The sequence below is a fragment of the Giraffa tippelskirchi genome, chromosome X (genome assembly GCF_054371585.1).
Source record: "Giraffa tippelskirchi isolate mGirTip1 chromosome X, T2T-mGirTip1v1.2.pri, whole genome shotgun sequence".
Taxonomy (NCBI): domain Eukaryota; kingdom Metazoa; phylum Chordata; class Mammalia; order Artiodactyla; family Giraffidae; genus Giraffa; species Giraffa tippelskirchi.
The window spans coordinates 83,908,869-83,925,529 of NC_137289.1; the positions used below are offsets into that span (position 1 = coordinate 83,908,869).

General features: G+C 36.8%; 1 protein-coding gene across 2 annotated transcripts in view; it reads left to right on the top strand.

Annotated features, from left to right (window-relative positions):
* ZDHHC15 (zDHHC palmitoyltransferase 15) overlaps positions 1–14,681 on the top strand; it is a 126,714-nt gene extending 112,033 nt beyond the window's left edge. For both annotated transcript variants that reach the window (XM_081563801.1, XM_081563802.1), the window contains one exon: positions 12,112–14,681. The gene's annotated coding sequence lies outside the window, so the exon portion shown is untranslated. The remainder of the gene's footprint in view (positions 1–12,111) is intronic.
* The last annotated feature ends 1,980 nt before the right edge of the window (positions 14,682–16,661 follow it).

Sequence of the window (16,661 nt, forward strand, 5' to 3'; positions counted from 1 at the left end):
ACAATACTCCGCAATATGTAAGGCAAATGCTAACAAATATGAAAGGGGAAATCAACAGTAACACAATAGTAGTGGGAGACTTTAATACCCCACTCAAACACCTATGGATAGATCAACTAAACAGAAAATTAGCAAGGAAACACAAACTTTAAATGATACAATGGACCAGTGAGACCTAATTGATATTTATAGGACATTTCACCCCAAAACAATGAATTTCACCTTTTTCTCAACTGCACACAGAACCTTCTCCAGGATTGATCACATCCTGGGCCATAAACCTAGCCTTGGTAAATTAAAAAAAATTGAAATCATTCCAATCATCCTTTCTGATCACAATGTGATAAGATTAGATGTCAACTACAGGGAAAAAACTATTAAAAATACAAACATATGGAAGCTAAACAACACGCTTCTGAATAACCAACAATTCACAGAAGAAATCAAAAAAGGAATCAAAATATCCATAGAAACGGAAGAAAATGAAAACACAACAACCCAAAACCTATGGGATTCAGTAAAAGCAGTGCTAAGGGGACGGTTCATAGCAATACAAGCTTACCTCAAGAAACAAGAGAAAAATACATAACCTAACTCTACACCTAAAGTAACTAGAAAAAGAAGAAATGAAGAACCCCAGGGTTAGTAGAAGAAAAGAAATCATAAAAATTAGGGCAGAAATAAATGCAAAAGAAACAAAGGAGACCATAGCAAAAATCAACAAAGCTAAAAACTGGTTCTTTGAGAAGATAAATAAAATAGACAAACCATTAGCCAGACTCATCAAGAAACAAAGGCAGAAGAATCAAATCAACAAAATTAGAAATGAAAATGGAGAAATCACAACAGACAACACAGAAATACAAAGGATCATAAGAGACTACTATCAGCAACTATATGCCAATAAAATGGACAATTTGGAAGACATGGGAAAATTCTTAGAAAAGTATAACTTTCCAAAACTGAACCAGGAACAAATAGAAAATCTTAACAGACCCATCACAAGCACAGAGATTGAAACCGTAATCAGAGATCTTCCAGCAAACGAAAGCCCAGGACCAGACGGCTTCACAGCTGAATTCTACCAAAAATTTACAGAAGAGCTAACACCTATCTTACTCAAACTTCCGGAAAATTGCAGAGGAAGGTAAACTTCCAAACTCATTCTATGAGGCCACCATCACCCTAATACCAAAACCAGACAAAGATGCCACAAAAAAAGAAAACTACAGGCCAATATCACTGATGAAAATAGATGCAAAAATCCTTAACAAAATTCTAGCAAACAGAATCCAACCACGTATTAAAAAGATCATACATCATGACCAAGTGGGCTTTATCCCAGGGATGCAAGGGTTCTTCAATATTCGCAAATCAATCAATGTGATATATCACATTAACAAATTGAAAGATAAAAACCATATGATTATCTCAATGCTGCTGCTGCTAAGTCACTACAGTCGTGTCTGACTCATGTGCGACACCATAGACGGCAGCCCACCAGGCTCCTCTGCCCCTGGGATTCTGACCCTGGGATGCCCCTGGGTTGCCATTTCCTTCTCCAATGCATGCATGCATGCTAAGTCGCTTCAGTCGTGTCCAACTCTGTGCAACCCTATGGACAGCAGCCCACCTGGCTCCTCTGTCCACGGGACTCTCCAGGCAAGAATACTGGAGTGGGTTGCCATTTCGTTCTCCAGATTATCTCAATAGATGCAGAGAAAACCTTTGACAAAACTCAACATCCATTTGACTGTGTGGATCACAATAAACTGTGGGAAATTTTGAAAGAAATGGGCATACCAGACCACCTGACCTGCCTCTTGAGAAACCTGTATGCTGGTCAGGAAGCAACAGTTAGAACTGGACATGGAACAACAGACTGGTGCCAAATAGGAAAAGGAGTATGTCAAGGCTGTATATTGTCACCCTGCTTATTGAACTTATATGCAGAGTACATCATGAGAAATGCTGGGCTGGAAGAAGCACAAACTGGAATCAAGATTGCCGGGAGAAATATCAATAACCTCAGATATGCAGATGACACCACCCTTATGTCAGAAAGTGAAGAAGAACTAAAGAGCCTTTTGATGAAAGTGAAAGAGGACAGTGAAAAAGTTGGCTTAAAGCTCAACATTCAGAAAACTAAGATCATGGCATCCGGTCCCATCACTTCATGGCAGATTGATGAGGGAACAGTGGAAACAGTGGCTGACTTTATTTTTCTGGGCTCCAAAATCACTGCAGATGGTGACTGCAGCCATGAAATTAAAAGACACTTACTCCTTGGAAGGAAAGTTATGACCAACCTAGACAGCATATATAAAAGCAGAGACATTACATTGCCAACAAAGGTCCATCTAGTCAAGGCTATGGTTTTTCCAGTGGTCATGTATGGATGTGAGAGTTGGATGGTGAAGAAAGCTGAGCACAGAAGAATTGATGCTTTTGAACTGTGGTGTTGGAGAAGACTCTTGAGATTCCCTTGGACTGCAAGGAGATCCAACCAGTCCATCCTAAAGAATATCAGTCTTGGGTGTTCATTGGAAGGACTGATGTTGAAGCTGAAACTCCAATGCTTCGGCCACCTGATGCGAACAGCTGACTCATTTGAAAAGACCCTGATGCTGGGAAAGATTGAGCGCAGGAGGAGAAAGGGACGACAAAGGATGAGATGTCTGGATGGCATCATTGACTCGATGGCCATGGGTTTGGGTGAACTCCAGGAGTTGGTGGTGGACAGGGAGACCTGGCGTGCTGTGGTTCATGGGTTCGCGAGTAGTTGGATACGACTGAGCTACTGAACTGAACTGAACTGAATATCCATTTAGGATAAAAACCCTCCAGAAAGCAGGAATAGAACGAACATACCTTAACATAATAAAAGCCATATATGATAAACCAATAGCAAACATTATCCACAGTGGTGAAAAACTGAAAGCATTTCCCCTAAAGTCATGAACAAGACAAAGGTGCCCACTCTCACCACTACTATTCAACATAGTTTTGGAAGTTTTAGCAACAGCAATCAGAGCAGAGAAAGAAAGCAAAGGAATCTAGATTGGAAAAGAAGAAGTAAAACTCTCAGTTTGCAGATGACATGATCTGCTACATAGAAAACCCTAAAAACTCCACCAGAAAATTACTAGAGCTAACCAATGAATATAGTAAAGTTGCAAGATATAAAATTAACACAAAAAACACTCTTGCATTCCTGTACACTAACAATGAGAGAACAGAAAGAGAAATTAAGGAAACAATTCCATTCACCATTGCAACGAAAAGAATGAAATACTTAGGACTAAATCTACCTAAAGAAACAAAAGACCTATATATAGAAAACTATAAAACACTGATGAAAGAAATCAAAGAGGACACAAATAGATGGAGAAATATACCGTGTTCATGGATCAGAAGAATCAATATGGTGAAAATGAGTATACTACCCAAAGCAATCTATAGATTCAATGCAATCCCTATCAAGCTACCAATGGTATTTTTCACAGAACTAGAACAAATCATTTCACAATTTGTATGGAAATACAAAAAACCTTGAACAGCCAAAGCAAACTTGAGAAAGAAAATGGAACTGGAGGAATCAACCTGCCTGACTTCAGGCTATGCTACAAAGCAACAGTCATCAAGACAGTATGGTACTGGCACAAAGACAGAAATATAGATCAATGGAATAAAATAGAAAGCCCAGAAATAAATCCACGCACCTATAGACACCTTATCTTTGACAAAGGAGGCAAGAATATACAATGGAGAAAAGACAATCTCTTTAACAAGTCGTGCTGGGAAAACTGGTCAACCACTTGTAAAAGAATGAAACTAGAACACTTTCTAACACCATACACAAAAATAAACTCAAAATGGATTAAAGATCTAAATGTAAGACCAGAAACTATAAAACTCCTAGAGGAAAACGTAGGCAAAACACTCTCTGACATAAATCACAGCAGGATCCTCTATGACTCACCTCCGAGTAATGGAAATAAAAGCAAAATTAAACAAATGTGACCTAACTAAACTTAAAAGCTTTTCTGCAACGAAGGAAACTCTAAGCAAGGTGAAAAGACAGCCTTCAGAATGGGAGAAAATAATAGCAAACGAAGCAACTGACACAGAATTTATCTCAAAAATATACAAGCAACTCCTGCAGCTGAATTCCAGAAAAATAAACGACCCAATCAAAAAATGGGGCAAATAATTAAACAGACATTTCTCCAAAGAAGACATACAGATGGCTAACAAACACATGAAAAGATGCTCAACATCACTCATTATCAGAGAAATGCAAATCAAAACCACAATGAGGTACCATCTCATGCCTGTCAGAATGGCTGCTATCCAAAAGTCTACAAACAATGAATGCCAGAGAGGGTGTGGAGAAAAAGGAACCCTCTTACACTGTTGGTGGGAATGCAAACTAGTACAGCCACTATGGAGAACAGTGTGGAGATTCCTTAAAAAACTGGAAATAGAACTGCCATATGACCCAGCATTCCCACTGCTAGGCAATACACACCAAAGAAACCAGAATTGAAAGGGACACGTGTACCCCAAAGTTCATCGCAGCACTGTTTACAATAGCCAGGACATGGGAGCAACCTAGATATCCATCGGCAGATGAATGGATAAGAAAGCAGTGGTACATATACACAATGGAATATTACTCAGCCATTAAAAAGAATGCATTTGAATCAGTTCTAATGAGGTGGATGAAACTGGAGCCTCTTATATAGAGTGAAGTAAGTCAGAAAGAAAAACACCAATACAGTATATTAACACATATATATGGAATTTAGGAAGATGGTAACGATGACCCTATATGCGAGACAGCAAAAGAGATACAGATGTAAAGAACAGACTTTTGGACTCTGAGGGACAAGGCGAGGGTGGGATAATTTGAGAGAATAGCACTGAAACACGTATATTATCATATGTGAAGAAGATCGCCAGCCCAGGTTCAATGCATGAGACAGGGTGCTCAGGGCTGGTGTACTGGGATGACCCTGAGGGATGGGATTGGGAGGAAGGTTGGAGGGGGGTTCAAGATGGGGAACACATGTACACCCATGGCTGATTCATGTCAGTGTATGGCAAAACCAATACAATATTGTAAAGTAATTAGCCTCCAATTAAAATAAATTAATTAATTTAAAGAAAAACTATCACGATATTGTAAGGTAATTATCCTCCAATTATATAAATAAATAGATTTTTTTTAAAGGCCACAACTAGAAATATGAAAGAAAAATATCTTAGTGGTAAAGGCAAACGTGCAGTAAAGGTAGTAAAATAACCAGTTGTAAAGCTAGTAGGAAGGTTAAAAGCCAAAAGTAATAAAATCATCCATATCCACAAAATGTAGTTGTGGAATACACACAACAAAAAGATGTAAAATATGATGCCATAAACAATAACAGTGGGGTCGGGAGGAGTAAAACTGTATGATGGTTAGAATGTATTTTAACTTAAGAGATCATCAACTTAATTGTATATATACAGATAGATAGAGAGAGAGAGAGTTATCTATGAACCTCATGGCAATTACAAACCAAAACCATATAATAGATACATACACAAAAAAGAGAAACATTAAAGATAGTTGTTAAATCATAGGGAAGACAGCAAAAGAAGAAGGGAACAACAAGAACAACAAAAGAACTACAAAACAACCCAAAAACAGTTAACAAAATGGCAATATGTATGTACCTATCAATAGTGACTTTAAATGTAGATGAATTAAATGCTTTACTCGAAAGACATACAGTGGCTGAATGGTTTAAAAAAAAACAAGACCTGTATATATGGTGCCTAAAGGAGATTAAACTTCAGACTGAAATTAAGGAGATGAAAAAATGTATTCCATGCAAATAGAAACTTAAAGAAAGCTGGGGTAGCAGTACTTACATCAGACAAAACAGACTTTTAAAACAGCGTGTGTAAGAGACAAAGGAGGACATCACATAATGATAAATGGATCAATTCAACAATGAGATATACCAATCATAAACATACATGTACTCAACATAGTAGCACCTAAATACATGAAGCAAATATTAACAAACATAAAGGAGACAATAACACAAAAATTTTAGGGAAGTTTACCACCCCACTTACATCAACAGGTAGACCATTCGCACACAAAATCAATAAAGAAACACTGGCCATAAATATGAATGTTTTAATAATATTGTAATAACTTTGTAGGGCAATAGATAGTTACTAGACTTATCATACTGATAGTTTCATAATGTATGCAAATATCATATCACCATGTAGTACATTGAAGCTAACATAATATTGTACATCAATAATATTTCAATTAAATTAAAATTGATTGTGAATATTCCAAGAAATTAATGCCAAAAGTCTTTGTTAAAATATAAATAAAGAGTCATTCACATTTGAAAATTGGTAATATGGCAATGGAGCTACTTTTAAAAGATAGCTATCCATTAGGGGCAGGGGGAAGAAAAGTTGCTCAGTATCACTAGCCATTAGGAAAATTCAAATGAAAACCACAGGAGATTCCTTTACACCTATATTGGAATGGGCATTTTTTTTAATGTAGTGATAATTCCAAGTGCTGACAAGGATGCAGAAGAATTGGAATTCTCATACTAGTGGGAATTCTCATTTCTAGTGGGAATGCAAAGTAGCACAGGTACTCTGCAAAGTAGTTTGTCAGATCTTTATAAAGTTTCTTATAATGTTAAACACACACTTACCATATGACCCTGTAATGCTACTCCTGAATATTTCCCCTAGAAAATGAAAACCTGTGTTTACACAAAAATCTGTATATGGATGGTTATAGCAGCTTTATTGATACCAAACCAAACCTGTAAAACAACACAAATGTCCTTCAATGGATAAAAGAGTAAACAAAGTATACTTCTCAGAAATCAAAAGTAATGAACAATTGATACTTACGGCAACATAGTGAACAATGCAAAGAAATAGAAGAAAACAATATAATGGGAAAGACTAGAAAACTCTTCAAGAAAATTTAAGATATCAAGGGAATATTTTATGCAAGGATGGTCATAATAAAGGACAGAAACAGTTAAGACTTAACAGAAGCAAAGAGATTAAGAAGAGATGACAAGAATACACAGAAGAACTACACCAAAAAAGGTCTTAATGATACGGATGACCACGATGGTATGATCACTCACCTAGAGCCAGACATCCCAGAGTGTGAAGTCAAGTGGGCCTTAGGAAGCACTACTGTGAACAAAGCTAGTGGAGGTGATGGAATTCCAACTGAGCTATTTCAAATCCTAAAAGATGATGTTGTTATAGTGCTGCACTCAATATGCAAGCAAATTTGGAAAACTCAGCAGTGGCCACAGAACTGGAAAAGGTCAGTTTTCATTCCAATCCTAAAGGGCAAAGCCAAAGAATGTTCAAACTACTGCACAATTGTGCTCATTTCACATGCTTGCAAAGTAATGCTCAGAATCCTTCAAGCTAAGCTTCAGCAGAACATGAACTGAGAACTTCCAGATATGTACAAGTTGAGTTTAGAAAAGGCAAGGGAACCACAGATCAAATTGCCAACATCTGTTGGATCATAGAGAAGAAAGAGAGTTACAGAAAAACATCTACTTCTGCTTCATTAACTATGCTAATGCTGTTGACTGTGTGGATCACAACAAACTGGGGAAAATTCTTAAAGAGATGGGAATATCAGACCACCTTACCTGTTTCCTGAGAAACCTGTATTGCAGGTCGAGAAGCAACAGTTAGAACCAGACATAGAACAATGGACTGGTTCAAAATTGGGAAAAGAGTACGACAAGGCCGTATATTGTTACCTTGCTTGTTTAACATATACAGAATGTATCATCCAAATACCGGGCTGGGTGAATCACAATCTGGAATTAAGATTTCTGGGAGAAATATCAACAACCTCAGATATGCAGATGATACCACTCTAATGGCAGAAAGTGAAGAGGAACTAAAGAGCCTCTTGATGAGGATGAAAGAGGAGAGTGAAAAGGCTGGCTCAAAACTCAACATTCAAAAAACTAAGATCATGGCATCTGGTCTCATCATTTAATGGGAAATAGATGCGAGGAAAGTGGAAACAGTGACAGATTTTATTTTCTTGGGCTCCAGGATCACTACGGACGGTGACTGCAGCTATTAAATTAAAAGATGCTTGCTCCTGGGAAGAAAAGCTATGACAAACTTAGACAGCATATTAAAAAGCAGAGACATCAATTTGCCAACAAAGGTCCTGATAGCCAAAGCTATGGTTTTCCCAGTAGTTACGTACAGATGAGAGAGTTGGGCCAAAAAGAAGGTCGGGCACTGAAGAATTGATGCTTTTGAACTGTGGTGCTGGAGAAGACTCTTGAGAGTCCCTTGGACTGCAAGAAGATCCAACTAGTCCATCCTAAAGGAAATCAGTCCTGAACATTCATTGGAAGGACTGATGCTGAAGCTGAAACTTCAGTAGTTTGGCCACCTTATGTGAAGAGTCGACTCATTGGAAAGACACTGATGCTGGGAAAGATTGAAAGCAAAAAGAGAAGGAGGTGGCAGAGGATGAGATGGTTAGATAGCATCACCGAATCAATGCACATGAATATGGGCAAACTCTAGGAGATAATGAAGGACAGGGAAGCCTGGTATGCTGCAGTCCATGGAGTTGCAGAGGGTTGGACAGGACTTAGCAACTGAACAACAACAACAGAAATAATGCTGTTACTGTTTAGTTGCTATGTCGTGTCCAACTCTTTGTGACCCAGTGGATTGCTGTCCACCAGGCCCCTCTGTTCATGGGATTTTCCAAGCAAGAATACTGGAGTGGGTTGCCATTTCCTTCTCCAAGAGATCTTCCCGACCTAGGGACCAAACCTGTGTCTCCTGCTTGGCAGGCAATTCTTTACCTATTGAACTCATGTCTCCTGCTTAGTAGGAGGAGTCTTTACCTCCGAGCCACCATTTGTAAACCTAAAAATGCATTATTCCAAGTGAAAAAAACCAGTTCATAGCACAGGGGATGTAATCAATAATATTGTAGTAGCCTTTGTATCATGTATAATCTATAAAAATTTCAAATTGCTATGTTGTATACCTGAAAACTAAGAAGTCAACTATACTTCATTTTTAAAAACAAAAATATTTCTGAAGTCTATGTGCTGTATGATTCCATTTGTATGAAATTTTGGAAAAGGCAAAAATACATAGAGAGAAAACAGATTAGTGGTTGCCAGGTTTAGGGATCAGAGGAAGTTCTGCATTCTATCTAAGATTGTGGTTACAAGATTCTATGCATGTATAAAAGTTCACAGAACTGTAAACCCACGAAAGTTAATTTGACTCTATTTAAATTCAAAAGTTAAAAACAATCGTTCTCTCATGCTTCTCCACAACTTTCTACACCCTTCTTCCCCCGTCCCTACCATCAGACATCTTAAGATGTTGTCTTCCCAAACTTTGCTAGATCTAGATTATCTCCCGTGCATCACATGAATCTACTCATTCCTTAGGGAATCTGTCCATTTCTTGGCTAAAGGGCATATATATGGTGATAACTACTGAATATGTATCTCCAGCCCAGAACTCTTTCCTGAGCTCCAGACCTGAATAACCAAGTGCCTTTCAACTTCACCCACCCCAAAATTCATTTCCTGTTTTGTTCCTTCTCCTTCATCTGCCGTTTACATCTAATTATCCACTGAAGTATATTAATTTTACTTCTTAAAGCAAAGCTCTGGAAGCTTTACGTTACTCTGGAAGCTATGTACTTTTTCTAATTAGATTACCATGACTCCAGACCATGTAGTTTGTCACCTATATTACTGCAATAGCTTTTTTTTAAAATTAGTTTATTTATCTATTTTTTAACTTTACAATATTGTATTTGTTTTGCCATACATTGACATGAATCCACCATGGGTGTACATGTTTTCCCCTTCCAGAACCCCCCTCCCACCTCCTTCCCCATGCCATCCCTCCGGGTCATCCCGGTTCTCAGTTCTAATGAGGTGGATGAAACTGGAGCCTATTATACAGAGTGAAGTAAGCAATAGCTTTTTAACTGATTTTCCTACTTCCAGTTTTGCCCCTTCCAGTCCATTCTCCACATTGCAACTAGAATGATGAAAAACTTAAGTCTGTATAATGGCTGTTTCATTGGCTTCAGCAGAGTCTGAATTCCTTAACATGGTTTACAAGCCCTTTTATGATCCAGCCCCAGCTCATCTCTCCAGATTCTCAACTCTGAAGCTTCCTCTCAACTAGTTTTATCCCCACACTCTGCACTTGAACCACATCTCAACTTCCTTCAGCCCCTCAAACATGCCCCTGCTGCTTCTCATGATTGGGATGCTTCTTCAGCAACCTCCACCTACTCCATTCCAGTCTACTTCAGCTGGATATATAGTATTTATTCTCTAGATTTCAGCTTCCATATCATTTACATGGGTTTATCACTGATTGATGTCCCTTTTGGGAGAATTCCGTGGACAGAGGAGCCTGGCAGGCTACAGTCCATGGGGTCACAAAGAGTTGGACGTGACTGAGTAACTAAAGAGAGAGAGATAATAACTTTATGAAAGCCCTTTTATCCCATTCTATAATAGCCTATTTACTTTTTTGTCTCTCAAACTAAATTGTAAGTTCCTTGAGGGCAGTCACTATGTCTTGTTCACATTTTAGTGCCAGCCTCTAGCACAATGCCTGGCACATGATAAGTATTCAATAAATATTTGTCAAATGAATGAACGAGAAGAAGGGGGGATAGAAAAGAGTTTCTGAAATTATAGGTCTTTTCTTTATGCCTTTCTACATTTTCTAGTTATTCTATGATGAACATAAATTGTTTTTTTAATATAAACAATATATTAAGAGATTCCCTGGCATTTCAGTGGTTAGGAGTAGGTGCTTTCACTGCAGTGGGCCCAGGTTCAATCCCTAGTAGGGAAACTAAGATCCTGAAAGCCATATGGTACAGCAATATATATGTGTGTGTGTGTGTGTATATATATATGTGTGTGTGTGTGTGTATGTATGTATGTATAAATATGTGAGAAATAGTTTTGAAAGTATATTAAACATAACAGGAAAGAGAAAAAAACTATGAAGAAAGTTTAAATCACGTATAATCCCACCACCTAAAGATAACTATGTTGACATTTTGTTGTATGCCATCCAGTATTTTCTATGAATATATTTTTTTAAACATTGAGACCGTGTTGTGTTCAGTTTTGAATTCTACTTTTTTCACTAATGCTGCAAGTAATTTCCCATTATATCAAGATACTTTTGTTTATTTAACCAATTCTCTGCTGTCCAACCTTAAGATTTTATTCAAATTTTCACTATTATGAGTAAGGTTGCCAATAATATCTTTGAACATAAATCTTTTCCTTCATTTATAATCATTTTCTTTTTATGTGTTGATTATACATTTTTATGTTTTAAATTAATTTATTTATTTTAATTGGAGGCTAATTACTTTACAATATTGTGGTGGTATGATAGGATCCTAGAAGCAAAATTACTGGTGTGAACTTTTTAAAAGACTGTTAATATATGTGGCCAAACTGTTTTCCAGAGGGCTTATACTAATAATAGCTGCCTGAGTACCTACTATATGCCAGACATTGATTTTGGTAGATTTTGTTATGTTTGTTTTATAGATGAAGAAATTAATTTGTCCAGAATTATAGAGATAGTAAATAGCAAAGTTAGAATTCAAATTTCAGATTGTACAATTTCAAAGCTTATGTTATTTCTTGAGCATTTCAAAAATAAATATTTTTACATTGTCAAATTATGTATATGTACTAGAGAGAATGGGGAAAATATTAGAGAAAATGAAAATAAATTACTCATGAATCCACCACTTTCAACAGCTTAGTGTATTTCATCTGTCTTTTGTTCCAGATAAAAATTCTGGGTTATAATAATAGCATTGTATATATTTTACATCCTGCTTTTTTCACTTAATGTTTTTCAATGCTGACTCATACTCTTCAACAACATAATTTTAACAGTTGCATATTATTGTCAGTGGATGTTACCATGTGAATATTTACACTAGTTCAGCTCACTTGTGAATTTCTTTTTTTTCATTCCTAGGACCCTCCATCTCCAATGAAGTTTACAGAGTTCAGTGTTGGGAACCGTTCTGATCTTCAAAATAAGTCACCACGGCAGATTGAAACTTCTCAATTTGAAATCATCCCATCAAATACTTGCTGTGCAGATAGATGTTTCAGAACTTAAAAGTTATTTAATTTACTAGCTGAACTCATCAAACTGGTAGCAATTAATTCTAGCCAGTCTTCTTCTGCTTCTTTCTTCATTTCCTCTCCTGCCCTCAGTGAAAGCCTAAATGTATGTATTTATCTTTCCAGAGGCTCTTTTTATTCCTCTTGTCAGGTAAAGGGAAACTCAAAAGACTCCCTTGGAGTCTTTAACTCCCTTAGAAAGACCGTTAATCATATCGATAGGTCTTTGTTTTGCTGAGGAGAATCGGACAAGTTTGTTGCTTGTGCATATGTGCATTTATAGCATACATATGTGCAATGTATTTACACAAAATTCTGCTGCTGTGTTGTGAAAATTGAGGTTTAAAAAAATCTAAAGCTTTTTATTCAATCATATCATTTTCCTAAATAACAATCTAAATATTTGCTGAGCTGTGAACACCTTTTCCTATATCAGGTACCTAAAATTTAAGAGGGAGATTCAAAACTGTGATCAAGGTCTGTGAATTGGGAATTGAACAATGTGAAACCTGTTCTCTGTCATAGATGTGTGGTGTTCCTGAAAGCACCACAGCTAATAGAGATCAGATCAGATTTCCATTTTATTTAACATAATGATTAGAGTTTTAAAGACTTTTAATGCCAGTGTGTGGGAAAATTCTCCAATAACTTTTATTCTTTTCTATACTACCTAGCTTTATTGTAACCTTCACGAATTATTCCTGTGATGAAGGAAAAACTATAAGCTTAAGTTATGGACCATTGGTTTTGCTAAGGGGTTTAAGGATGATTTTCAGGTTTAATTACAATACTGTTAACAAGGGCAAAATTTCATATTTGAAATTAGCTTAAGGATTATCACTAAAGATTTTTTTTCACAACAGGTATCAGTGTGCAAATAGTGAAAAATCCAATAGTAATATATCAATTCTTTCTCTTTTTTTCTTTCCTTCTTTTTTTTGTTTAGTTTCAATAGTAGTACAGCCATTAAGATAGTTTACAACCATTTCCCAGTTTATTTATAATAAGCCTTTCTTTTAGTTCTAGTTTCTGAATCAATAAGTATGGACAGTAATGCTGCTTCTCTATGATAATAATAATATCTAAGAGTATTGATGGTTTTCATTTCTCAGTCAGTGCCATAATGCACAGCTGCTAACAATAGAAGTTCCAACTCTTACAGACATCAGTGAGTTAGAGGCATCTTACTGATATCAAGTTGTTGAAATCCTACAGGGGTTAGGTTTGCTAAAGTATTCTCTGAAACCTTTTTGAGTAAAAAAGAGTTGCCTGCCACAAACAATTCAGTGTTCAGGCTCCAGTGGGGAGCTGTGAATGTGCACAGTCCAGCTACTTAAAGCAATGAAAAACCCATTCATTTGAATTCTCTAGGTAATTCTGGTCAAGATAAGACTTTCAGCATAAATTAAATGGATTGTGGCCATCATTTCACCTGAGAGAATACTAGACATGACTAAATTTATTAGTGCCAGGGACTGTTTTTCAAACTCCAATGGCAAGAACCAGCCTAGAAGACTCTACACCCTGGGTTTCATGATAAAATCATATATGTTCAGATGAGATTTTTCCCCTACCTCTTTCCCTTCAAAACACTCTCTTGTTTGGGTTTATCTTGAAAACTTATTGATCATCCACATGGTATTGTGTTTGACAAGCCTTGCCTTATATTCATATAGAAATGCACCTTTCCTAAAAGTAGGACTGTTGCTTACTCCAAAGCCAGTAGGCCTCAAAGCAATCTATCCAGTCCATCATCTTCTGCCAAGAGTTTAGGCAGAACAGCTGTTAACTGTGATTCAAAGCCGGGAAGGAATCAAGAACTTATTTAATGAATAGAGTGTATCAGCACTCATAGAAATCAGGTCATAAAGACAATGTCAGGGAACTACAAAAAAGCACTGGAAGGGTAAAGCTCAGGAAAGCTATAATGCAAAGATGATTGTTTAATGTCTTACAAACTTACACTGTCTTCAAAAGGCCAAATAAAGCAGGGTTTTTACCTGAGGACTTAGGGAAATAAAGAAACCCTATTCCTATCTCTGAACCTTTATTCCATTAGTTTATAGACTCTGATACTGTCCTCATTATAGGTCATTGTGTATTGATTTCTGTACCTAAACACCCCGCTCCCCCCGCCCCAGTTGGTTGATTATTTATAAAGAAAACAGAGAGGTTTGTTTGATAATTAGCATACCCTCATCTGGCTCCTTTGCTTGCTTTTCCTTGGGGCCATTTCCAATAACCTCTGTGGGATCTCATCCTACAGTCTTTAGTAGCCATCTTCCCCATTTGCAAAACAAAGATGCTCATTGTTAGGCATACAGGTGAAAGGTGCTATGTAATTCCCCAGTGCTCTTATATATCCTTCATTGCAGGGATAGAATTAAAAGTTTAACCAGAACAGTATTTCTAAACAAATCAGTGTGCTCGATTCTTTCTTCCTTGCTCTCATTGATGATTTGTTCTTGCAGAGCTTAGAGTACTTTATTAACGTTATTCTATTCATTCTAACAATGTCCTTGGAAAGAGGCAGAATAGAAATTATTTTCCCCAAGGTACAAACCTGAAAAATTAAGGGCAAGAGAAATGAAGCACCCTCCAAAAGCACATAGCTGTCTGGGACAGAACTCACAGTTGCCACGTCCAGTGCACTGTTAAAGTGACTTGGCTTCCCAGTACTGGAATAAACATGGAGCAACTTAGAACATTGAGAGCACTAGGGCAGGACCACATTTCTGAAGAGTCTTTTTCCAAAATCTGAAAGTATGTAGCTCATACAATTCTTATTTTCTATATGATATAAATGTATTTTGTGCCTCTTTCCCCTTCTGGCCCCATATGACACATTTATTTCACACTACGTGGCTTCAGCCCAGGTCATTTTGCCCTCTGGCACCCATAGAACCCATTTTCAAGCCTGTCTTTGTCAGAGAAAAGAATGTGCTATGTGCTTCCTCATGTTTATGCCAAATTATACAAAGTATAGATATTGAGATTAATGAAGATTCAAGCACAATCCAAGTAAGTATAAGAATATTGACTATACATTATTTAAACGTGCATCTAAAATTTAGTGTGGCCCAAATTCATGAGAATTAATAACGGTCATGCAAAGCCTATCCCTTTCACATATCATCACATACATATATATCTATACATATTTGCACACTCACAGTGCCCCCAAAGCAGGCTGCCTGGTCATTAGGAGCAGATACTTTAAATGAATGAGTCTCTGTCCTCTTCCTTTATAAAAAAGTCCAACAGTCACTGCAAGTGAAGAATATTCCATTCATACATTCTAGAACTTCTGCTCCTGGAGTAATTAAGGTACTCAGTTGGCACCAAAGACCTGTTCTGTGCCTCTATCAATCACCAAAGGCACCTGACAAGATTGTTAGACCTTTCCACAAGTCTCATGTCCTTAGAAAATTCATGAGTTCCATCCGATCAGTAGAAAATTGTTATGAGGCATAGTACATCTGCATTTTTTTAACCAGAGCTGTAATGTACCATATTAAATTGTAGTCTTTTGCATGCAGGTATTATGTAATATAATAATGAATGGATGGCTCTTAATAGCATGCAACCCATGACTGTTTACTTCCCTAGAAGGGCTAGGGCTGTGTCCCACACAGTGTCCAAAACTATTAAATGCATTCTTTGTAACAGCCTGATATACGGGCCATCAGCAGATTGAGTTAGAGATGAATGTAATGTATCAGGAAATAGATTCTTAGTAGGGTATGGTACTACACTACTAAGGGAAAAAAACAGGGAGAAAAATATTCCCTGGGAAAATTCCCAGGGAAAAAATACCCTTTTTAAATAAATAAATTTATAAAAAAAAAAAATTAAATTAAATTAAATTAAAAATCTTAAAAAAAAAAAAATAAAGATGTTCATCAGTTAAAAAAAAAAAAAAAAAGGGAAAAAAAACAGTAAGATAAGATGCATTTAAGAAATAATGACTGTCATCCTGCTGGCTAAATCAACAAAGGGACACAACAGGAAAGCTGGTCCTGGGTCTTGGTAATATATGAAATGGATTGGAAAGCCAGAAAAAGAAAAGCACTGGGGACTTCAGCAGTTAAGCTCAAGTTGCCAATTTGCTACAAATCCTTTTTTCCACCAATCTGCTCAAAGTAATTATATATAATATTCTTTAAACTATGTGTCTTGCTACAGAAATACCCACAAATACTGACCAGCTTTATCTTCCTAAGTCCTTTATTAAAAGCATATACATAAAATTATCACTTCTTTTGTATATTATGGTGTTGTTAAAGTGTTGGCAAAACTGAAAATTTCAGACCACTTTGATGGAAGTTTCTGTACGTCTCATTTCATGGATGTAATAGTAGAGTTTATTCACTCCCAAGTTGATTGGTATGTGTGTGT